General features: G+C 42.9%; 1 protein-coding gene across 1 annotated transcript in view; it reads left to right on the forward strand.

Moving 5' to 3' along the window:
• The window catches only part of NALCN (sodium leak channel, non-selective), a 284,191-nt gene that overhangs the window by 193,145 nt on the left and 65,988 nt on the right, over positions 1–25,058 (forward strand). The gene's annotated exons all lie outside the window — the stretch shown is intronic.

Below are 25,058 nucleotides of genomic sequence, written 5' to 3' on the forward strand. Positions count from 1 at the left end.
ACTGGCCGCACTCCCCCAAGACAGCATCGGATTGGTTCTAATGGATGCTACTCAAAACCTAAAGGAAAAAAGTTCTGTTTTAAAATAGCACTGCAGGTCCACCCAGCTGCCCCTCTGCTTCCTTTTGCTAGTGGGACTGGCCAGACTAGGAGGAGGAAAACTGAAGGAGGAGCTGCCACTGCTGCCTGGTAAAAAAAAGGAGGGAAGGAGGGAGAGCTGGCTGACGTGGTGGTGGGGGAGCACCCAGGTGGTGTGCCTACAGGTGGCCCATCACAGCACTTTGCTGAGGGTGTGGGGAAGGCCGGTGCTGGCCCTGTCTTTGGTAGCAGAACTGGGAAAGACCCTGCCTGTTGGAGTAGACAGTACTGCGTTAGATCTGTCTGAAGCTGTGTCAGAGAGCTTCATGGTGTTGTAAGTTTGGGGGTTTGAACAGAAGAGATTATTGAAGCAGGAAGGACTGCTTAAAGTTGGCCAAACTCACTGGTCAAGTCTGGATAACTCTTTTGTTAAGGAGACTGCTGGCTGATTATTCTCAGATATTATTTATTTATATACTATATATATTAATAATTTATTTATTATATATTTATTTATTTATATACCGCCCCATAGCCGAAGCTCTCTGGGCAGTTTACAAAAGTTAAAACATGAAGATACAATATACAAAGTTTAAAAACCATTTATATAAAACATATGGACAATATATACAAACATATAACTAAAAACAACTTTGAATTAAAAACATTTTTTTAAAAACAATCCAACAATAAAACACAGTTTATTTGGGTTCTGATATGGGTGGGCAACATACTTGTGCCCCCAGTAAGGATGATCTGCACGGTTCTCTTGAAAAGGAACAAAGGAAAACTACCCATAGTTCACCTGTATATCATCATCAGTGTCTCTAATAGCAAACTCAGATGGTGAGTGCTGACATACTGTTGGTGTAGCCAAAAATGGGGCCAAAAGGAAGTATTTGCGTGCTCTGGGCACTCCAAGGTTTGCAGAAGTACAGAAAGCCTCTAAAAATAAAACCTAAGTGGGCAACACCCCCATCCCCCAAACCACCCCAATGAGAACTAAGCAATCTCAGTAGTTATGGAACATTGAGTATGGAATGGAGGAGGACATGGCTGGCTGACTGGCAGGGACCCTGAATAGGAAAACTCCTGCTAGGAGGTGAGGATGCCCTACAACTTTTTGTTGGAGGTCCCATTTGTTGCCTCTATTTGCAAAGTTCAGGAGTGAGTGTTGATCTTCATATAGTCAAATTAGCACCATGAAGACCATTCATAAACAAGAGGGAGGTATCAGCAAGCTTGGGGGAACCTCAAGGTTTGCAAAAGTACACCCCCTCAAAAATAGGGGGGAAAAAACCTAAGCAGGGGTGGACCCAATGAGGACTGGGACTGCTCAGTAGCCATGGAACATTGAGTCATCTCGGAAAGAAAACTAGGAGGGGAGGCAAGAATAGAATTGGCTGGTTGGCTGGAAGTGGCTGTTGAAGAGAAGTCTATGGCCATGGCAGCCTGGAAGTCTTCAAAATGCTGCTGATTGGCTTACAGGCAGACAGGGGACAGGAAAAGCAAGATATAAAAACATCTTGCACTGATATAAAAAACAGTAGAGAGAACCATCTCATTATCTGGATAATTACTGGTTCACACAAGAAGCTATTTTTAAATGTCCCCGGGGATGGAAGTGAGAGTTGCCCAAAGAAGTCAACAGAGAAAGCCAAAGTTTAATAGCTGGGATTGGCCACCACTGTATTCACACACACACACACACACACACAAAATGAAAAAGTAGCAGCAGAGTTTCTGCTCTTTCTAGCTCAGTTTTTATTTGTGTGGCGCAGCATCTAATCGTGTCTATGCAGTGGATGAGTGGAACAAACCAGAGACACCAACTTAAATGGGTTATTAAATTGGACACAACTTTATTAATTTTTGAATAGGATTGGCAGAGGCATAGGGCATGGATCCTGCCATCTGGCAGCCAGACTACTGTCCGATTTTCCTTCCTGGCATGCCTGCCGGGAAAGCTGGTGGTGGATGGGAGGGTCAGTGTTCTAAGGCACAGACCACTAACGTGAACCCTTTCCCTCCACCCTGGATGTGACACACTTGCAGCCACTGTGATGGCCTGGTCTTGGTGCCACACCCGCTCAGATCCCTTAAGGGGATCCCACCACAGGAATGTGGGGAACCCAATCCCACTCTCCCTCCCAAATTGATCCAGCCCAATGCCTATCATGCCCAGGCTAGGGATGTCAGAGAATTCTGCGACGGATCTCGATGAGGCCAAATACCAGTGCATTCGGCCCCCCGAAATCTGTCGCGGAATGAAGCCCTCGCCCCCCCAACCCATGAAAGGCACGCAAAATGGAGCACTTACCTGCTCCCGTCCACGCTGCTTTGCGAATGGCGGCCATCCTGCGGCCGCCATTCGCTTCCTCCTCTTCATAGCCGTGATAGGCTACGTAAATACTTACGTAGCCTATCACGGCTAATGCAGGGACGCCATTTGCGTCCCTGCAGAGGCCGTGATAGGCTACATAAGTATTTACGTAGTCTATCACGGCGGGGGGGGGGAACCCAGAGTACGCAAATGGCGGCGGCTACCGCCATTTGCGTACGCTGGGTTTTTCCCCCCTGCTGTGATAGGCTACGTAAATATTTACGTACCCTATCATGGCTCAATATAGGGACGCAAATGGCAGCGGCTACGACAGCCGCCATTTGCATCCCTGCATGGCTGCCCAGCGGCCGGAAGTCCAGCTGCGGGTGGCCAGAGCCGGCCGGCGGCTCTGCGGCTTAGCCGCGGAGCGGAGCAGAGCTGGCCGGGTAGGATTCCCGTGGGGAGGACTGGATCACCTCCCCCCCCGTCAAGGATTCCGGGGGAAAGGACGGAGCGCCTCCCCCCCACCACGGATTGCCCAGCGCGGAGCCAGGTAGGTGTTTCGTACATCCCTATGTGCCCCACAAATTTGTGACATAAACAGTACAATTCCACCAAGATAGCACACAAATAACTAGTTCGGCTTATTTACACACAGACTAATCTTGCAATGAGGAAGGTGAAAGCCCTGTCCCCCTTTCTTTCTAATTAAAGGCAGATAAAATTCCTTCCCGGCCCTGTTAACTGGCGACTGACTTCTCTCCATGGCAAGATCTACCATTACCAGGTGTGAGTGGGAGGGGAAGCCGGCAAAGGCAATGGCTAATACACAAGGCCCCACTCTTTTGCAAGCTGGGCAAGACCAGAGAGGGAACTGCCTGCCACTGCTCCCATTTAGCTTGTCTCCTCATGGCCACACCCCAGCCGAGCCAATCAGCCTTTTCATTGGCTCAATGCTATCCGGCTGGTTTGTATCTCCATTCAAAAAATATTGCCACAAAGGTCAATCTACTTAAATTGCCCCCTTGGACTTCTTCCCGTCCAAATCAAGCATGCAGTTGCATTCAAAAGCTCCATGCTCCATTGACCTTTATGCAGACTGGTTGCACTTTTAAATATTCAAAAACATTTTAAAAAATACACATAAAGTAAGACTCAAGGTACAAAAGAGACTTTAGATGCTAACTTTTATTTTTTCAGCCCCCTCAGCCGCAGGCTCAGGTAAGACATGCACGCCATGGATACACCACAGCATTTAGTTGCAGGGCCCCACTTGTTTGTATATGTTTGCTCAACATATTATAGAAACACCTTAAGTCTCCAGTTATCTCTCCTTTGAAGGGAAATAATCACAAGTGTCTTCCCTGGAACTTCCACCCTCTTCAGGGAATTGGGGCATGCATAACAGTATGCATAAGATTCCTTATCTCAGATCCTGTGTGGCAGAGAAGTTAAAATAGGGACTGAGTCTCCCTTTGATTGACTGTACAGCATCCTAAAGACCATTTGGCCTCAGGAAGTTGTCATAATCGGTGTAGCTTTCTGTTATAGTTATGAGAAACAGTTTGGCCAGCTGTAGTTGTAAAGCAGGATGCCATTTTGCACAGGCCTGCCACATGTTATATAGTCAGTGTCTCCCTGCCTTTAACAGTTGCATGGTAGGCAGGAATCAGCTGGCAATGTTTTCCAAGCATGGAGATGCAGTGTAAGGAAACCTTACATGTTTCCTTACAGTGTAAGGAAACCTGTTTGAGTTTGGCCTGTCATGCAGCCATTAAAAACTGTTATTTTTCTTCATTGGAAAGAAGATGTTTATCAGAAGCAAGAGATTTGTTGTTATTTTGCTGAAGGAGATCCCAAATATAGCTATGAACAGGGGGGAAAGAAACCAGCATATTTTCTGACAGAAGAGGGAAATTAATTAATGAAACTGAAGAAAGAATATTGTACAGCAACAAGTTTTCAGATTTCAATAGCACATTTGGCATAGGCAGAACTTTACAAAGGCTTTTTCGTACCTCTGAAACCCCAAAACACGTGTACCTCTTTCGTCAATTATTAGATAGACTAATGTCTATCCTTTTCTCAACCCATCCAAGTATTAGAAGCATATCACAGAGAGCTCCAAATTAGTTTATTGTCCTTGAACTCAGTGGGATTTACTTCTGAGTACACATGTATAGCATTACACTGAGAGTGTATGAAGTCAATGAAGCAAAGTAGTTGCATAACTGAGTACATGACAAGTCTATCTTACTGGTAGAACTGCCCACCTATTTGATACCTTTCCAGGTAAAGGAGAAGAAGCTTTAGGTAACAGGATCATTTCTGTAACACTGTGCAGGATACAGGGTGCTTTCGAATTCTTTGCTCAGCCTTGAATAATGGCTCGAAGGCACCCAACACAGTTCTAATGGCTTTTGAAACATTATGGCTTTCATTCTCTGGTGTAATATAGATGGCAATGGGTACTATTATGCCTCTTTGTGGAGTTTTTTTCCACAATATAAGGGAACTACTAACATGTCTTCATGGATGGTGAGACCACAGCTCCCTTTATGGAACATAAAGCATGGTTTTATCCCTTGATCTTGTTGGAATAGCACTAGCAGGGGATCACACCAAATAATGGTGCAAGCTAAAGGTTAATGTTTTAGAGTTTTTAAATGATTTAATTGGTACAGTGGTGGGTCACTCAGGGTGAGAACTAATTAACACTTCTGGATGCATGAGTGAGCCTTGTATGCAAACAAGTCACATGTTACGGAGGGGGTATGACAAGCCAAATAAGTTTCCTTTTAGCCTGGGTTTCTTGTGTATAAAAAGACTACCATGTTCAGTATGTTCTGTAGTAGTAGTGGTTTCATTCTGTAGAAGTTGGTCTAATTTGGTCTGATGCTTAGCCAGAGGACTTGGCTATAAACTCTTATTTACCCTGCCTTATTGTTACAGTTTTGTTTGTCTCAGTAAGGTTTGCCAAGCCCTTCACTTTCTGGATTCTGTCTGCTTTATTCAGACACCTGCTAACAGATCTAAGAGCATGGGCAGGAATATATGGGAAGGGAAACTCTCAAAGGTATGCTGGATCCAGACCATAACTTCAGTCAGACCTTCAGAAACAGAACTATTATGCCTGAATCAAATTCAAATGCATGTTTGAAGAACACTTAGGTATAAGCCATTAATCTGTGCATAAACATAAAGCTGTTGTGAACAGAAGCTGCAAAAATAAAACAAAATATATGGCTCTATTAAAAAAAACAATTGCAACATACTTTTCAAATGATATTTTTTTCATCAGATATTTGGGAAGTAACAAATAACCTACCATTGATACTATAGATAGCCTCCAGACAGACATTTGTTGGAACATGATCCCATTCACTATTTCGACATTTATAATACTGATCTTCTCTTCCACCTTGGCACTTTGCCATTTCATTAGAACACTCTCCAGGTGTTAAAATATGTGAAGAAATCAGTATGGGAGATTGTGTATGTGTGGGGGGGGGGATTGTTTCTTAAATGTCGCTGTATATTAAACTGACAGGATACTGTTTCTGATGGCACTGCAAAAAGCCATAATATCTTTAGGTAAAAATGTTCTTTTACAGCATACAGCTTACTTATTTAAAAAAAAAACTAGTGAAAGAACATGCTATTTTTATAAATGCTGCTAGACACTCCTGCTGCTGCTGCTGCTGGATTTTTAATGTGATTGTCTATGGAGTAAATGAAGATACTCCATGAGATCACAGCATCCTATTTTTTTATCTTTCAAGTTTCACTGTGAAACCCTATACACATTTTTCTAAGTGTTTTTAAGGTATCAAAATGTTTTTACATTAAAAGCAAATCCTGTCTTTTTTTAAACAAAACCCAAAATTGATTACACCTAAAAATAAGCAATGCAGATTCATAGATATGTTCTTCTTAGGGCCTATCCAGTCAGTGATTCCTGGTTTGGGCAGTGTAGTGTCCAACCAGGGGTGCCAGAAGCATCCTGGGGAAAAGTAGGTCATATTTTCCCGGTTATTTCAAGTCTTCAATCATAGTTGCCCATTTCACACTAAAACTCTTTGGATGCTACCAACAGCATGTTCCTTTTCCTCCAAAGACACACCCTTGTTTCAAAGAATGAGCCCACATTTATCCATACAACAACCATGTGAAGTATATAATTGCATTGCCATTTAACAGATGTGGAAGAGAAGGTAAGCAGGAAAGGGAAAGGAAAGGTTCCTCCTGTGCAAGCACTGGGTCATTGCTGACTCCTAGAGGGATGCCGCTTGTGCTTGCGTTTTCATGGCAGACTATAGTAGGGTGGTTTGCCATTGCCTTCCCCAGTCATGACTACCTTTCCCCCAGCAAGCTGGGTACTCATTTTACCGACCTCAGAAGGATGGAAGGCTGAGTCGACCTGAGCCAGCTACCTGGGACCCAGCTTCCGCTGGGATCGAACTCAGATCGTGGGGAGAGTTTTGGTTGCAATACTGCTGCCTACTACTCTGCGCCACACGAGGCTCGAACGTAAGCAGGCTTGCTCAAAACCTTCAGTAAGTTTATCACAGGAAGATTTTAATGCTCCCCTGTTAACAAAACAAAAACAAACCCTATATGTAGAAAAATTGTACGGCAGAGAGAGGGCTGAAACTTTCTCCATGATTTGCTCTTCTTTGCTTGTGAGGAGTTTTTTTCCTTTATCAGGTGGACCATTCTGCCATCTGCAGCCTAACATGGTACAGTCTACTGTAACTTCAGGATTCTACCATTCCAGTTACTCTGAGCTTGTTTGCTTTGAGGGTCACGAGAGCACATAGTGTTCTGATTAAACAGTATACAGGAGTAGCTAGCTCAGGCTGAATATTGCCATCATGCTCGGTTTGAACATAATATATACATGTTGGTGTGTTCACATTGTTACTGATAGCGAGTCTCAGGAAGCTTTCTATTGCAAGGTCACTTGTGGGCTGATTTTCTCAAGCCACTTAATATTTCAGGCCCACCAATTTTCCTGTTGAATGCAATAACCTTGGCACAATTTAAAACCAACAGGCACAGTGCTATACCACTACAACACTGCCGTCATCCAGAACTGTGAAAACCCAACAGAGAGAAAATTCTTTTTCAGCCAGTACCACCTGAAGGAGGTTGGATTTCACAGCTCTAGTTGCAGACATATAGATTTTAACTTTACCCAATCGGTGTCTCACCCTCCCCACCACACACATGCCACCCCCCACACACACACACACACACATGCGCTCTATTTAACAAATTGTGGGTCCTTTTCTGAAAACAAGCTATAATTTTGTTCTGAAGCGATTTCCTTTGTAGTATTCCAATATTTACGGGCATGGTTACATCAAACTACCGATCTATAGGCTATGCAGAATCATTAAGAGAGCCAGTGTAATGTAGTGGTTAGAATGTTGGACTGGGATTCAGGAAATTTGGGTTCTAGTCCCCACTTGGCCATGAAGGTCCCAGGATGACAGACTCTCAGCCTAACCTACCTCACAGGGTTGTTGTGAGGATAAAATGGAGAGGACGAGGATTATGTAAGAAGCCTTGGGTTTCTTGCAAGAGGAAAAAAGCAGGATGTAAATGTAATAAAAATGTAATAAATAAATTATGCCCATAGTGTAAGTCACTTCTCCTTGTGAACGTGTTGTCAGGGTGGAAACTGAGCCCGTAGAGCCCCAGAGCAGTTCTGATTCTGAGGAAGAACAGCAATCCTTGGGAGAGGAGCTTGCTCATCTCTCACAAGCACAGCAGCTGGCAGAGATTCCTCCTGCCAGCATTCCTGGGATAGATAGTGACCCTGGCAGCGACAGAGTGCTGGAGGGGGGCTTGCTGGATGCTCGGTGCAGACGCAGGGAGTGACGACAGATGGAGGGCGCCAAAAGGAGGCGTTCCACTCATTTGGCGCGCAAACAACGGTCACGTCCTGAGGATCCAAGGGAAAGAGGGAGGATCTCTCCCTAGCCTATAAGTTCAGGGTCTTCCCGTGGTTCTCCTTCAAATGGGGACCAACTGCCTTACCTGGAGCTTAGGCTACTCTGCTATCTTTCCCCAGTGCTGTTCGTTGCTTAGTCACTAGTGATTAGTATCTGAAAGAGTAATAAAGGAGTAAAGCCTTGGAAAGAATCCTCATCGTCTGTGTCCTGAGTTGGCTATTGGAGGGGACTGCAAGAGGCAGCTAGGGCGCTCCTGACATGTGTAAATGATCAAGCCACACGCAGCATGCCAGTTCCCCCAGGTTGCACATGTAGCACTGATATAGTGGCAGCTATTGGTGCTACTATAGAGGCAAACCACAACTTCCAGGAGTGATTTTGATGCACCTGTGCTGCATAAGAGAATGGCTTGAGACCATATAATGCACTACGTGGCTCAGGACTTCAGTTTGTCTGTGCCTGACTGGGAAACAGCTTGGGGGTGGGGAATGGAAGACAGTGGTGATGGGTCCATACCTCAGAGGTAGCAAGCACATGCTTCGCATGGAGAAGGTCCTGGGTTTAATCCCCAGCACCTTCAATTAAAAGGATCATGTTCCAAGCGATGAGGAAATGCCTGAGATCCTGGAGAGCTGCTGGAGTAAACACTACTGGGCTAGGTGGACAAATCACCTGACCTGATCTGAAGCAGCTTCCTGGGATTCCCATTCTGGTGATGTAAGAATGATGCATGTCATTCTGAGCTTCTTAAAAGAGCACCAGAACACATGTCATTAATCAGTCAAGGACACTTGCCCTGCCCAGTACAGCTTTCCTTATAGTAAAGACCAAGGCTGGAGGGGGTGTTCCTGTAGTGGTGGCTAAAACTGGGTACCAATAAAGGCAATTTTAGTTATGAAAATGCCTAGTTAGCACTTCCTGTCACATGTTTCAGATAACAGGATGGATTAGAAAGCTGAGGTTACAGACTCATGTGATCTCCTATTTTTCTCTCTTCCTTGTGTACAACTGGCATAGTTTAAATGAAAAACTGCCTTACAAAACTGCATGTTGAATCATACTCTTGGGGTGCAATCCTACCAGGATAGGCAGCCGCCTCTGAACTTGGAGGCGATCGCATATCCAGTGCAGGACAGGAACAGCATGGAGGGGATCGTCCCCTCTGCACTTCAGCCGCCCTGCATTTGCAGCTAGACAGCCAAAGTTGGAGCGATGCATAGGAAGCGTTGGAACAGCACTTCCGCCCTCCCTGCCCCAGCACACCCCCATTTTCACCACTCCGCACTCCTCTTCCGTGCGCAGAGCATGGGGCCGTGCCGCGCTGCCTATGCGGCAGCACGGGAGGGGGTGGAGGTCGGTTCTCAGGGAACTGACCTATAGCCGTCTAGCCGCTGACTAGCAGCCATAGGATTGCACCCTTAATTACATACTGGCTTATAAATGCCTTGCCAATGCTTGGGGCATTTATGTTCCAACCCCTCCCCCTTTTTCCTCTCCACTGCCTCAGCAAGAAGAATTAGGAAGCTAGTAACAAATTCACATCTCAAATTTATGTCTCAGTATTTGATTATCCATTCATGGATATCTTTAAAACACACACACAAATAAGTTGGTTCTATCTAATGTTAGTCCTACTTAAAGTAGACCCACTGAAATGAATGGGACAAGCTAGACTAATATCAGATATAACCTTTGACTCTTTTAGCAAAGTCTGAAAGGAAATTATCATGCTAAAACTTATTTTAATGACAATATATAATGCATACCTACCAGTATTTCATAAGTAAATCTTTTTTTCTGTTTGTTTCTCTTGACTAATAAAAACAAGATGTTGGTGGAAGTTCTTCCAGTGCCTAGAAGGTAGTTTAAAATTCCTGAAATGCGCTACATTCCATTTTGCTCTAAAAATAATATGTGAATCCTGGCAGAACAAAATACCCTCCGGGCTGTAGCATAAGCAGTGAATTTCAGGACAAAACACCACCAGTCAAAATGTCACAAGAATCTCTTCACTCTCCCTCCCCTTCCTGACTTAATTCTGATGTTATTTCATAAGAAGGGAACGGACAACAGAGGCATTTTGTAAGCCAATAAATTAGTTATATTGATATTTGGTCTGATTTTAAGCCCACCCTAGGCTTTTTTTGAAAGATAAGCAGAAGAGAAATCTGTTTTCTGCCACATTATAAAATGACTTTCTAAAGAATGTACTACTTTCTTAGACTGTAGACGTTTTGAGGCAGGGACCTGTTTTTTTGCTTACATTATCATTGTAAAGTGTTATGTATGCTGATGGTACTATATACATAATAATTAGTCTCAGGAGAGACAGGCATATAATCTCAAGTTTTTAAATGGCCAAAGGAGACTGAAGCAGGGTGACAAGGTGGTTTTCATACAGTATTTGAGCATAGGGGGTGTAATTCCTGCAACACTATTTTGGGGGTACGTTTTACTGGCCCTTCATTACATCAAGCTTACAGTAAAACAGCAACAAAAACATGCATTATGATGCATGCACTAATGTGTGAATTGTGAAAAAGGTACAAATTTCCATACAGCTTTCAAACAAAAAAACAAAAAACAATCACAAGCTCATGCAGAAACATGAGAAAAGGAGCAAGACCGAGATTTTATTTATTTATGTATGTATGTATTTCATTTCTATATCACCCAATAGCCACAGCTATCTAGGCGGTTCACACAAATTGACAACAGATCCGTCCATCCTACTACTAACCATGCACACCCCCTTCTACTAACCATGCTTACCCCCTTCTGTCCACCTAGAGCTGTGGTTCTATAAAGGCTGCACAAGTGCATGAACTGAATCATGGCTTTTTCATATCATGGAGGAGAGAGCACAGCAGTGTGTACATTTTTCCCCCTTTTACCAAGATACCTATTCAGTAGGGATGTCAGAGAATTCTGCATGAATTTTAAATGGGATCGAATTCTGACAAATCCGGTCCACAGAATCCTCCTTAGAATGGAGCAGCCCAGTCGATCCAGACCGGAGCTCACACAGACCCCTTTTTTTTTGTCTGCCGATAATTACGAAAAGAAATCCCATAAATTGGAAATGGAGGAAGACGACCGCGACCAGCTTTACCCTTTTTACGAGGCATTTTCCCTGTGATCCGAGGCTTTCTTTCGCTGGGGCTGAGTCTTGAACGCCACAGAAATCCTCCATCTTTTCTATTTATTGTCTGTGGAGGTCAGGTCAAGTCAAGTCAGGTCTGGTGAGGTGAGGTCAGGACAGGTCCGGTGAGGTGAGATCAGGACAGGTCCGGTGAGGTCAGGTGATTGGAAGTTACGTGGGGAATCCCTGCGAAGGGCTTTACCCTTTTTACGAAAATAAATATGCATTTTCCCTATGACCCAAGGCTTACAGAGACCGACGGCAGGTGCACGGAAAGGATTTTTCGGCAGTACTTACAGAATTATTTACGTAAGTTCGGGGAGCCAGGGGAAAAAACAGGGGAATCCGGGGCATGTGGATGGTAGAATGGAGCGGCCCTCGGCTCTGCGGAATCCTTGCAGAGCGGAACCGCTCCACGTGGATTCCAGGGAGGAGAAAAGGATTGCCTCCTCCGCCCCACGAATTCCCCACTGGAACGGACGGTGGGGAATCCATACATCCCTACTATTCAGGTCATTCTCATTTTGGTGTATCCAACTTGCTAATCTGTTCACAAGTCAGCCGGAGACTTTCATCTAATGCTGCTAGAGAGGCCAAACTGAACAATTAGAGAATCACTCTAGCAAATTTCTTCTGGTTACTTTTCCACCACCACCCTAGATGCATCATAGTTGCCACAACACAATTGGTGCCGTCCCACATTATAATTACATATGGGCATTTTCTGGTGTTACAAATAAGTGTCAATAAAAAAGGGCAAAAATGACTCCCCTGTCTTCTTTTCACACAACTTGAAACTTTTTCATCTCTCCCACAAAGAGATGACTTTGCTCTTTGCACTTCTGAGGCTCATGCATCTCCCCTGCTATGAGAAGCTCAAGATTCCAGTTCCCAATAATATACAGGATACACTAAGAGTGGATATAGTCCCTCATGCTTCTTCTCTCACTGCTTGATCATCAGATACTGCACTATGAACACAGAAGAAGCTAAATCCTCAAAGTAGAATGCTTGCATTTTTCCCATATTTTTTCTGTGGCTTTCTTTCACTAATATGTGACATTTAAACATCTGTTTAGGTAATAATAAACTAATTTATCCTAATGGTCTTTACAGACATTTTGGGTACATTTGCAGGGAGGTCTACAAGTTTTGCTCCATAGGGATCTCATCATCAATTGCGATTTGTAATGTATCCTGAGGTGAATTATTTTGAGACCACCCCATATTTTATGTAATATTTCTCAGCTGTGGAACTGAGTGTGTTTTTTTTAAAAAAATTGCATAGCTACTACTTAGCATTGCTATTCAGAGACTATACCTCAAGCAATTTCAAATAGGAAATACCCAGAAAAGGGAGTGTAAAAAAAGAAATGGCTTCCTATTATATATCTGATCCTTGCAAATAGGTTTTTTTAATGGAAAAAATAACAACTGGCAGGACATATAAGTGGCAGGCTTATTTTAGTTAACAAAAGGAAGCCACCATGACACCTTCAAACAGAGCTATATGTGTCGCAGGAATCTCATACAATCTTCTCTCATGCAAGTAAGATAGCGCAAATATTCCAAAATTCACTCTGTTGTAATGGTTCTTAGAGCAGCTAAATAGAAAGGAAGGTATAAGTAGTAATTTTTAGGATTGCAAAGCTTTACGGAAACAATCCCTTCATCTCTAGTGAAATAAAATATCTAGAGATTGGGCATTTGAGACATGGATGCTCTGCTATACAAGCAGTCCTATATAAATTGCTACAAGCAGAATCGAGGCAGCACAGCCTGCCTCAAACATGACCCTGTTTTCTCTCTCCCACAAACAAAGAAGACTCATGTTGGGGAGGGAGTGGGTAGCAAGTAGAGGAGGACTCTGGCAATGTCATGAGAAGCCCATCTGACCTCCCATCTAGCAGGAAATAACACTTTCAGAGAGGCATTTCTCTCAGGGAATGATGGTGCTTGCATACACCACAGTTCCCCATTATGTCCAAATTCAGAAAACTGGTTTGTTCTAACTGTACAGTTAGGTAAAACAAACCAGGATCAAACTGTGATTAGTTCAAAAGCAAAAGTGGAAGCTTTTACTGCCCTTGTACTTGTCAAGGAGGAAGAGGATAGGGGAGCAATCAAGGCCTAGGATCATGCAGGCTCGCCTCATTCTCATAACAAACCATAGTTTATCATTACAACGGAACCAGGTCATTGTCTGCTGTAACTTGGAATGGGCCAACATTCTTTTTGGTTACATTAAAAAAAAAATGCCTTGGTGACTTCATTAAATAAAATTATGTGGGTTAACCCAGATTATCAGACGTATGTAATGGTACTGGATGTGATGGTATCAAAATATAATAAATATGTTCAGAAAGGTTGTGATACTACAATTTCTTGTGTCGGTATACACCCAGCAACATCACCAAGTTTTGTATGAGAGCATAGTATATTTCATTTGTCACATGGAATTTGACTGGGTTGTGGACCCATGTGACCAAAGGACGACATGAGAAATATTTGTAGGAAAAAGTGACACAAAACTATTTAAGGAAGTAAAATTATGTCTTGATCCGTTCCTTCTCAGACGCATAGTTCTGTGCATGTAAAGGAGACCCTCACAGGCATTATGCTATGAGTCATCTAGTTCCTCATGCCCCCCCCCCAAGCTGGCCTGTTCTTTTTTAAGGCCCCTAGCATATAGAATAATCTCACAAAGAGCATATGTATGCTGTTTGCTAGGAGCATAGAGAAGAGCAGGGCATAGAAAAAGTTTACATGAGGGTCAGAGGTGCCTCATGTTATCAGCAATGGCAGGGCATGTTGTGGTGTACCGGCTGAGAGCCAGTGATGGGGGTGGGGTCGTTAAAATTCCTGTGGTGATGCCCTCTGTGCACATATGCCTGGATTGTGCCATGAGGTTTTAAGTATTCTCAGTACTTTTCATTGAGATGTATTGCTACCTAAATGGAAATGCCTGATTTTGGGGTGGGGTGGTACACCTAATCTTATTGGCACTTGTCTTTTTTAAAAAAAAATTGACATAGGGAAAACATTTTCAGAGCACTGTGAAAACTTTGGGCTTCTTTTGTGGTAAAAGTCCAAACTGGACTTGGAGGTCCGTGCCCAGCTGCCCTCCAATTAAGCTCTGGACATGTGGGTAAGATTCAACTCGAGTTTAATTGTGTACAACGAAGGCAGCTCTGGCAGCCAAGATCAACACTCACCAGTTACATTTATAATCATAATGTGGCTAAATAAGTGGCATCAGCCAAACCTAGCGTGCATGTCTGCTCATTATCAACTAAACTTTTACTGGACCACCACCCCCAGCTTCTTCTCTCAGTGCCCTATAACGTTTGCAAGGATGATGATTCATAGGTCTGGGGTGAGTTGCTGTGGAAACAAGATAACTTATCTCTACTGTCCTAACAGTTTCTTCTTTTGTATGAAAGAAACAAAGACAACAGTTTTAGGCTTTTGAGGAATCTGCCATATAGGCACGAAAAAGCCGAGATGACATGGCCTTGCCTTAGTTATTTTCCACATTCCCTCATTTGATCCAATAGGAGCTGAATTCTTCATATTGGATCACCTAGAGAGTGCCGTCAGCGCACTGCTTCAGCAGTTCTTTCCGATTTTCTTCCTCTTCCTGTGGCAAGCCTTGATTGTTGTTGTTGTTGTTCAGTCGTTCAGTCGTGTCCGACTCTTCGTGACCCCATGGACCATAGCACGCCAGGCCTTCCTGTCCTGCGCTCTCTCCCGGAGCGTGCTCAAGTTCATATTCATTGCATCGGTGATGCTATCTAGCCATCTCATCCTCTGCCGTCCCCTTCTCCTTTTGCCTTCAGTCTTTCCCAGCATCAGGGTCTTTTCCAGGGAGTTTTCTCTTCACATTAGGTGGCCAAAATATTGGAGCTTCAGCTTCATTATCTGTCCTTCCAATGAGCACTCAGGGTTGATTTCCTTTAGGATGGACTGATTTGACCTCCTTGCAGTCCAGGGGACTCGTAAGAGTCTTCTCCAGCACCACAGTTCGAAAGCATCAATTCTTCGGCGCTCAGCCTTCCTTATAGTCCAGCTCTCACAGCCATACATTACTACTGGGAAAACCATAGCTTTGATTAGACGGACCTTTGTCGGCAAGGTGATGTCTCTGCTTCTTACTGTGCTGTCTAGGTTGGCCATAGCTTTCCTTCCAAGGAGCAAGCGTCTTTTAATTTCATGGCTACAGTCACCGTCTGCGGTGATCTTGGAGCCCAAGAAAGTAAAATCTGTCACTGCTTCCATTTCTTCCCCTTCTATATGCCAGGAAGTGATAGGGCCAGATGCCATGATCTTAGTTTTTTTAATGTTGAGTTTCAAACCAGCTTTTGCACTCTCCTCTTTCACCCTCAACAAGAGGCTCTTGAGATCCTCTTCGCTTTCTGCCATTAGGGTGGTATCGTCTGCATATCGGAGGTTGTTGATAATTCTCCCGGCAATCTTAATTCCGACCTCTGATTCATCCAACCCGGCATTTCTCATGATGTACTCTGCATATAAGTTAAATAAGCAGGGTGACAATATGCAGCCTTGTCGTACTCCTTTCCCAATTTTGAACCAATCGGTTGTTCCATGTCTGGTTCTTACTGTTGCTTCTTGACCCTCGTACAGGTTTCTCAGGAGACAGGTAAGGTGGTCTGGTACTCCCATCACTTTCAGAATTTGCCACAGTTTGTTGTGATCCACACAATCAAAGGCTTTAGCGTAGTCATACATAGCAAGAAATTGCTGGCTAACTTGTCTTTTTATACAAGACGTAAAGCATGCAAAGATAGAGGGTAAGAACAATACCACAAATAGAATACCCAGCACAACGAGAAAGCCTTGCCTCAACCAGGCAAGGTTTGGGAGCCATCCGGTTAGCCAATCTATAGGATTCCATCCTTTCCAAGCTTGTCCAGGTATATGCGCTACTTCCCTAATGTCTGCTGCCAATTGTTTTACAATTTTTCCATTGTCATCAATCTTTAGACAACAGTCAGACCAATTAAATTTTCCACACAGGCCACCTTCAGCTGCCAGCAGATAGTCTAAACCCATTCTGTTCTGGATGATGGCTTCCTGCATTTGAGTCATCTGAGTAGCAACCAGGCCTAAGGCATCTGCAGTATGATTGGCAACTACTGCCTGTAGCCTGATAAGTCTACTGGTGAGAAATGTCAAATCTCGTGCTACTATATTGGGTTCAAAGACAGCTGGACTTACCCCAAAACGGTCCATCTTTATGGGTGCTATTAAAACAGAATGTTCCCAATGTAGGAATTACATACCTCCATGTGTGAGCATTTGGAAACCCCAAATCCTTTCAAGTGCTGTTATCTGACTTTAAAGGAACCAGGGGGCTTACCAAGTTAGCTGCGCTCAAAGGCACTGGAGCCGAGGTAGCCTTAGAGGCCGCTAAACAGATCCAACAGTCTGAAAGTGCAAAGGTTTGTTGGATGCTCTGAGTTATACTGAGAATGCTACTTGGGGAAGGATCAGTCTGTAATACTGGCTCATGAGGACTACCTATACAAGAAGATAGAAGGTAGATCAAAACAACACGTCCAAACATTCTGCCAATACAAGCTTTCCTCCAACATACATGCTGTAACACTTAACCTTACTAGCAACCCAAATTCGACTATTACCTAGTATCACCACATAGGATCAATTTTTATTACTTTCTTTTAATTTTAAATTTTAAAGGTTGATCCTGCTGTTTATAATGTTCAGTCACCCACTGAGGTTGTGGGTGGACCCTTAGATAGTCTGGCAGAGCTGGCCAAGCCCTGTCAGTTGGTGGGGCATGTGCAGCTTCCCAATGGTTCACTGCATGTGTGAGTTGTGAAAAGTCAGACAGGTCAGTATGATGAGCCTGTTCCTCCTCTGCTTCTACTTCTGGCCTTGCTTCATCCACAGAGTCCGGAGAAAGGCTAGCGGTGCTGTTCCCCTGCTGCACATGGTCCTCACCTTCGCTCCCTCCTGCAAGTGCAGGATCAGAAAAGCCTTTTGACGGACCCTTTGAGCAATAGGTGTACTGGATCCAAGCACTTTCCTTTCACCTTTATTGCTGTGTGAGTCATCAGCAACACAAGATGGGGACCGGTCTAGCGTTCTTGGAGGCCTTCAGCTGTCCATGCACGAATGTAGACCTCGTCTCTGGGTTGGAATGGATGAGCTGGTGCATCGAGGGGCAGTGCTTGTGCATTGCCCACATGCCTGCAGATATGCTGGAACTGGCCCTGGAGCTGAATAGTATAAGCAGTTAAGTGTTCATCCTCTCCTAGCAGCGTAACATGAGGAACAGCCCATTATTGGCCAATTGGTGGAGGCCTTCTAAATAAAATCTTGTAAGAAGACAGACCCATGGGCTGTCGTGGGGTGGTCCTTACTGATAGTAAGGCTAGAACAAGTGCAGTAGGCCAGGTGAGGTGGGAAGTTTTGCAGATCTTAGCCAACCTCCTTTTGAGAGTGCCATTCATTTTTATTTTTATTTTTACTTGCCCAGCGCTTTGGGGGTGGTAAGGGGTGTGGAGATGCCAGGTGACCCCTAAGAATTTTGACAGAGCCTGCTGTTAGTGCAGCAGTGAAATGTGATCCTAAATCTGAGAACACACACCAAGGCGGGCCGAATTGTGGGACAATGTCCTTCATTAAATGTTTCCCCACCTCTAGGGCTGTGGCTTTCCTGCAGGGGAAAGCCTCCACCCATCCCGATAATTTATCTACAATGACAAACAGCCACTGGAATCCTTGTGTTTGGGGCAAATGAGTGAAATCAATCTGAATGGATTTAAATGGCAAATACACCCATGGCCTTCTGCCTTGAGGCCCAAGGGGTATGACTTTTGCATTCTCCTTCACACGCTGAGGGCAGGCAAAAACCACCCACTTAGCCATTTGATGTATACCTGGGGCAAACCATTCTCTGCAAATTCCCTTTGCCAACCCAGTACTACCCACGTGCCCCTGGCTGTGGTGCTGTTGTAATACTGGCCTTAGGCCTGCTTTTGGTAAAACAAGCCTGCCATCTGGGACAGCCCAGGCTCCAGTGCTATCTTGTGTAGCTCCAGCCGCTTGCCACACTTTCTTCTCCTCTGCACTGGCAAGTTCCCACCATGTTAATAAGGGTGGGTCTGGTATCACAGTGCAGAGGTGGTGTTCAGGAGGCAGTGGACGAAGGGCAGCTGATTTTGCTTCCTTATCTGCCCTGGCATTCCCTTGGGTGACAGGGTCATTACCAGTCCCATGAGCTTTGCAATGTACTGCTGCTAATTCTTGAGGCAAATGGATTGCGTTCAGCAGCCTGTCGATTGCAGGGCCATTGGAAATTGGTTTCCCTGCTGCTGTGATGAATCTTCGCTTTTTCCATAGGGCACCTGTAGCATGACAAACTCAAAGGCATATTTAGAATCAGTGTAGACAGTCAGAGATCTCTCTCCTGCTTTTTCACAAGCTCCGGCTAAAGCAGTCAGTTCCGCAGCTTGTGCACTTTTATTTCCTGGCAGGGGTCCAGAGTCAATTACTTCTGTGTTTGACACTACTGCATAGCCTGTCTTACAGATTCCATCCACCAGCCTGGAAGACCCATCAACAAACCAAATGAATTCAGAACTTTGCAAAGGTGGGTCCTTTAGATCATCTCTAGGCATTTGCACTTCACGAATAACTGTTTTACAGACATGTGGGAGATCTGGATCTTGCTCAGGCATAAGAATTGCGGGGTTTAACACGTTACACCGTGAAATAGTTAATTCTGGAGTTTGGAGCAACAAAGTCTCATATTTGGTATAATGGGCGTTGGAAAAATGCTCGATATTTCGCTGGGTTAACAAGGTGGATACTGCATGCGGTACCCAGAGTAATACCCTACTGGCCTCCTGTGAGGTCTAAAATTTTGACAGAGAACCCCAGAAGCCACACCATGTTTCTCATGTACAAATAGAATAAAAGGTTTAGTATAATCTGGGAGACCTAAAGCTGGAGTGGATATAAGGAGAGTCTTTACTTGTTCCCAAACCTGGGAGTCAAGCTTTGTCCATTCACACTCCACTGGGGCTGCAGCGTTTGTTTAACCATGGCTTCACAATTTCAGAGAAACTAGGATCTAAGCTCTGCAATACCCCAGCATGCCCAACAGGGCTCTGACCTGGGTTTTAGTAGATGGGGCGTTCATTTTTGTAATGGCATGCACATGTTTACGAGACAATTTTCTAGTTCCACAAGACAGGATGTGTCGCAGATATTCAACTTCAGACTTACACCACTGCAACTTCCTCTTTGCAATTTTATGTCCTCTTTTGCCTAGGGTGTTAACCAATTTGTGATCCCAAGACATACTGTTGTCCCAAATCCCGCCACCATAATATGCAGCATCCCTGCAAGTGCACGTGTATATACAGTATTAGACCTGATATTTTCCTCTGTGCATGCTCAGAGGAAGATTGCAAAATTGATTCGGTCATATTGGTTGCTAATCTAAACATATTGCTATCCAATTTGGGCACATACTACATGAAGATGATGATAATGATAATAATAATTTAAATAAATTTTCCTATATAGTGAGTCTTACAAATTTCTATGCAGTAGCTTTAAATTGTTTACAGTATATCCAAGGTCGCTAGCTCACCAGGTTTCCTATGTCTGTTCTATTGGTAAAATAGAAACCAATTGCTTTCCACCCCATAACAACTTGGTATTTTGTTCATCAATGTAACAGTCTAGATCTTCGTTTTCCACTGTGAAACGACAGAATAAATTTGTTCACCAGGCTTTTGCTAACAGAATCCTTTCCGCTAATAACATATAACTCACCATCACAACAGAATCTCTAGGGATCTGATCTTTGATATCTCCTAAAAGTATAGTTCCCGGAGTTAATTGCAGCTCATCACTTGTGATTTCTCTAAAAGCACCTATGACCTACTTCTAGTAATGCTTAACCAGATTACAATGCCACCATAAGTGAGCAAAAATTCTCCTGTTTCTATACCTCCAACATTTATTTACTGCCAATAGCTGAAGCTCTCTGGGTGGTTCACAAAATAGAACATAAAACCATAAAATACAGTAATATAAGAAAACCTATTTGTTACTGCTGGGAACATTCTAGAAATCCTGGTAGGTGTATAATACCACATGTATATTACTTTATATCACTTTTCTTTAGAATTCACATCTAATACATTTTTAAATGATGTCATACAAACATAATTCCATTGTGCTTCTGAAATAGATACATTAAATTATCTTTCCCACTTTTGTTTAATTGTTCAGTTCCATTATCCAGCATATCTGTTAATATTTTATTTACTTTAGACAATAATCCTCTCTGAACCCCCAAGATAAATAGTTCTGAAAAAGTGGTATACATTCCATCCATATCTATTCTCCTAGTCACTTCCTGAATGTAACTCCTGATTTGGAAACATTGGAAACATAATATATCTTAATCCTCTTATGCTTGTAAAAATCACTTGGTTAGTCCACTAATGAGCTCAAATGGACCACAGTTAAGGAATAATTTAAAAATGAGATTTATTTGACAATGGCTCAAATTTAAAGAAAAAATATGAAATCATAGTAAGAATTATTGTTTATAATACAGGGGTTCCTAATTACTCCCAATGCTACTTGGTGCCTTACTCATGTACTGTTCCCTTCAACTCCAAAACTCATGGAGAAATAAATAAAAAAATCAGAATAGTACTTTATTCTGTAAAAAATTAATTTTTATGAACTGCCCAGAGAGCTTCGGCTATTGGGCGGTATAGAAATAAATAAATAAATAAATACAACAATACTTGCTTATCTTAAATTGCTATGCCGATATAAAGTAGCTGTTTTATAAAGTATTTTCATCGCCGACATACTAGACATGCAAGCTTAGATCCTAAGATCCTTAGACCCTAAGCTTAAGGAACTTCATGGAAGGAAAGTTTCCCATCCCCTCCTCCCCCATGCATCCCCCCCCATTCCCCCTGAAAAGAGGGGTGGGGGCCCTCGTGAACAATGCAGTTTGGGGCAAGGGGTCTGCTGGGGAAGGTGGAATCGCCTCAAATCAGCTTGGATCCTACGATAAGTTAATTTAAGGAAGTTCATGGAAAGAAAGTTTTCTACCCCCTTCTCCCCATTTCCCATCTTGCATTGATCAGGAGGAGTCCCTAAACCTCCAGGAAGGCTTTGGGGCCAGTGCTGTAAGGGGGAAGAGTGGACATCCTTATGTGGACATCCTTATGTAAACATCCTTATGTTAATGTATCTTAGGATCCATGACACAGTGTTTCATTTTTCTCCCACACACAGTGATTTGGGTCTAATTGACCCCAATGCCTATTCATTCAATCATTCATTCATTCATTTATTTATTTAGGGTGTTTATATTCCATCTACTAACCAACATTCTTAAGAGACCTAATTAATAGTTAATGCCACTCTCTGTTTTTATTATTAATCCCTGGCTTTAAAATATGTTTTAAGTTTTGTATTTCTATGTATTTTGTTATTTTTATTTTTATTGTACATTATCTTAAGCACTCATTGGTGGTGTGGCGATCCAAAAATATTCTGTATACATACATACATACATACATACATAAATGTTTTCTGTGATACAGGATTTTACATTTTGTTTTCACTGAAAACTTCAAATTCAACACAAATACATGAGGGTGCTGAAACACTAAAGAATAATAAACTCCTGAGCAGAAGAATCCTATGGTCTCTGGGAGAGCGTCCCAGGGGCCATAGGATATGGTGAATCCCCCCTCCCAAAGCTATAGACACTGCTACAAGCTCAGAAGGGGGGATGTATTTTAATGGTTTTTCATTTTTGTGAACTACCCAGGGAGCTTCAGCTATGGGGCAGTATAGAAATATATGAAATGAAATCTGTGATTGGTTCATTCCCCCTCACCCTTGCCCTCATTCTTGCAGCTGCTGCAGAAAGCGCCACAGCAGCTGCTCTCCTGAGGTTGCAACAGTGACATCTGAATAGTTTGGGGAGAGGAAAAAGAGGATAGGACGGAGGCTGGAAAAGAAGAGAGAAGGAGAGGCCAGGATCCACAGGATCCTAAAGCCTCCCTGTCACCCTTCCCACCCACAGCAAGGTAGGTCAGATTGATGAGCCAAGAGGCTCTTTACAAAATGTAAAGAAAAGAAAAAGAGAAACAGGAGGCATCCTTCTCCTGCCCTGTCTGGCTCCTCGTCAGATGAACTTGGGGAGCTCTCTGTCTATCGAGTGGCAATCACTTATGACTGCACTCTTTGTGTATACATGGACTGTGAAGGGGGGAAAGGTTACTAGGAGGAAAGTTTCACATGTTTTATACCCTTTTCGATTCAGGTATGACTCCAAATTCAGGGTGGGGGTGTTAAAACTATTTAAGCATTTTCTATAAATTGAACAATGTAGAGGTTGAACAGGATGTGTATCATGCAGAGCAAATATTACCCTAGAATGTGTTCAGAGGCACTAAGTGAAGTTAAATGCCTTGCACTGCCCAACATGTAGCATTATCTCAGCATGATGGATTTGAAATGTACTGTAGAATGGCTTTGATCTTAGATTATTTTTAAAACATGGTATTAATCATTGTGTTGTTTTCAATGAGATGCCTTTTTATAAACTTGGCTATATACCACTATTCAGCTACATGGTTCCAAAATTGTGTGTGTGTGTGTGTGTGTATTTCCGTTTTGCTTATATTAATATAAAAGCTTATATTACCTTTTTATTTTGGTAGAATGTGTCATCTTCACTGTCTTCGACAAATAGTGGCTCTTGCTAGGGCAGGTCAATATCAGTATAGTTCAATCACCTTGTTGTATCACATTTCCATGAAGGAGAAGACTGCCCCCTCTCCAGGGCCATTGTTTAAGTGCTGCTGGAGGTGATGACAATTGCACCAGCACTCCAGGGACATCATTTGGGGGCCCCCAATACAACTTGTAACACTACCCTCCTCCCACACATCGCATCCCGTATATACGAACTCATGAGTCATGAAAGAAAAGTTTCTATTTTAATTCTGAAATGATATTTCTGCATTTCTGAAATTACATCATGCCCCATACTACCATGCTCCAAACATGGCAGTACTGTGTGTGTTTGCACTTATGTATGTATGAAGCAGAATTTACTCACATCTACTTTAAGTCTGTAAATTTTTTAAATCTTATTAATTTCTTTAAAACATTTCTTGGCCTCCTTTCAGAAACCCTCCTGAGGCGGCTTACATCAATAAAATACATAAAAACAGTAAAAACAACAATAAAAGCCAACAATAAAACCAGCAATAACAATAACAGCAGTAACAGTGACAATAGCAATCCTATTGTAAATTCTATCAGCAGCACAGTCTTTGGGAACAAACACAGCCACCCCTCTGTAAATTGTTACAATGGGTGGCTCCAGACTTAACCGAATAGAGTGGAAGTCCATCAATCCCATGATACACCTGCCAGGATTACATTTCCTGCATGGGTTAATTGTCAGTGTGTATTTGCTACAAAACACTAACATGGCTATTCCTCTGGAACCAGATTATTGTAGTGTTTTATCCTTCCCATCTGCCCATACACAAAAAACTCTGGTATTAGTAGTTCTTGAGAGAGCATGATACATAAGGAAGCACAAATCTCTGTGCTGCAAAACTACACGTCCTTGTTTAACTGCACGAACATACTCTCTCTGTTCTAGAGAAGGCCACCAACTCTCTGTTCATAATGTTGCTTCTTCTGCTCTAACTATTGCTCCAGCAAATCTCACAAGAACTGCACAAAAGGTATATAGATACAGGAAAATAAATTTCCATAAATATCCTCAGGCATGACCATAGTCTCATTTTTTCTTTTGATGGTAATGGAATGCAACCTGGATTGCTACAATTTAGTTGTTTGCTATTCAAGAGCACAGGCTGGGTCCCCCAAATCTTTTGATGCACATGTAAAGCTGCAAGCAAACATCAGCTTCTCCATTCACTGAACTGACAGGAATGGTGTGCAAAAGCAATGGTGATGCATGCAACTGTCTATGACATTGCAATAGATGGATAAAATATGCTCCTTGTGAGCTCCTGTTTTTGTGTGCAAAAGAAGCCTGTCAATCAGAAAATATATGTAATTGGAAGAAAATCCTCCCCAAATGAACCACTTGGTTTGGATTTATCCACAGTTTATTAAATTTTAGTGCAAGCCTGCATCTCATGCTGTTCCTCTGTCAGAAGCCATCTTTATATTAGCATTTAAAAGTTCCTCTTCAAATATGTGCCCAGTCTGTGTATTTCACCTCTGTCTTTTACTATAATGACACAAATTTTAATCTTCTATGTTTTCCTAAAACTCTTATATTCATGATCCTCCCTTACACTCAATCCCATGTTTCACTACCTTAAAAAAGGTGGTATTCACAACTCAGTAGCCAGGTCCAAAGAGCTTATTTAGGTGTACACAAAGGCGTGAGCATGCCTAATGAAATGTTTTGACTCTTTCCCCTGGAGTAGCAGCCCCTGATGCTGTATCACAAACTGCTTTTTAAA

The sequence above is a fragment of the Heloderma suspectum genome, chromosome 3, assembly GCF_057233095.1.
Source record: "Heloderma suspectum isolate Gila_16-S chromosome 3, 16-S_ref, whole genome shotgun sequence".
Lineage (NCBI taxonomy): Eukaryota > Metazoa > Chordata > Lepidosauria > Squamata > Helodermatidae > Heloderma > Heloderma suspectum.